The sequence below is a fragment of the Gavialis gangeticus genome, unplaced genomic scaffold, assembly GCF_001723915.1.
Source record: "Gavialis gangeticus isolate Ggan-Ray unplaced genomic scaffold, GavGan_comp1, whole genome shotgun sequence".
Lineage (NCBI taxonomy): Eukaryota > Metazoa > Chordata > Crocodylia > Gavialidae > Gavialis > Gavialis gangeticus.
The window spans coordinates 6446711-6447963 of NW_017729011.1; positions in this window are offsets into that span (position 1 = coordinate 6446711).

A 1253-nucleotide genomic window follows, 5' to 3' on the forward strand; every position below is an offset into this window, starting at 1 on the left:
GCTCAGGTCCCTTCCAACCCTACCAACTATGAAGCTATGAAGTTAGGGGGAGGTTTCCCGTGTTGGCAGAGGAAATTCAAACGTAAAAAAGGCACATTGGAAACGGACCCAGAATTGTGACAGCTGCATGTGAGTGCCTCGCAGCCCACTGCTTGCTTGTGCTTTTCTTCTGGTTCTTTCAAGTTTGATTCTAACAGAAGTAGAATAGAAGGAGCTGAAAAGTGCCTACATTTAAGCAGTAGGCTCCAGAGAACACGATGAAATGGAAAAGGAAAGGCTTAGTATTAAGCACTTGCTTAGGGGTTACTAATAATGGGCCTCCTCTGAACATACTGTAGTCAGTGGAAGGATGCCCTGGCTTTGGATTACGCCCTGGCTGACCACTGCAGTATTTGCTGGAGAAACCCTTCAAGCTAAGTTTTCTCTTTGAGCTAAACCAGCCTGAACTTCATTCCTGATGCTTTGCAGGAGCAGTGAGCCCAGATGACTCGGGCGCCAGCTGGTGCAGTTCATTCAAGCCTGAAGAATGACACTTTGCTGTTCCCACTGGCTCCCCTATACAGCACAGTGCAGCTACTTGGATACAGACTATTGCCACTTAGGTTGTAAAAGTCAAATTTTATGGCTAGTCAAGGAATCCCCTGTTGAAATGTGAGATGCAAGTACATTGGTGTGTACAAATGGCCTTTTGTATCTGAGAAATACCACATCCCCCCCCGAATCTGACTATAAGTCAAGTACCAGGAATTCTCTGTGGCACAGTATATCACGAATACCTATGTTGCCCTTTGTTTGCTATGCGCTGCTTCATTAAATTGTTGTTTCTTTCTTCCCAGGCAACGTAAAAAAACAAAACAACCCCCACCCCCACCCGCACTCCCACCAGTGGGCTTGTAGTTAAGAATGATCTACCCAGCAGGCCCTCATTTTATTAAATTCCCCCGGTGAAACAGCCTGTTCCACTCCTGGGCAGCGGAGAATCAAAAACTCTGAGTTAATTCAGGTCTACTTGATGCTGGCGTGTGTAGCAGGCACCGTGCCTACTGCCTGGAACTCCATACGTGGATTCTCTTCCTGCCTCCCCTTGTGAGCAGTATCTGTCTCGGCCAGAGATAAGCTGCTCTTCATTGTACCTTTCTTGTGGAAGAGTCAGAGGAGGCCACAGACCTGTGTTAGCAAGAAACATATTTGTCTGACACTCTTGATGGACTGAATGGTGCCGGAGGACTGGAAGAGGGCCAACATGGTTCCCA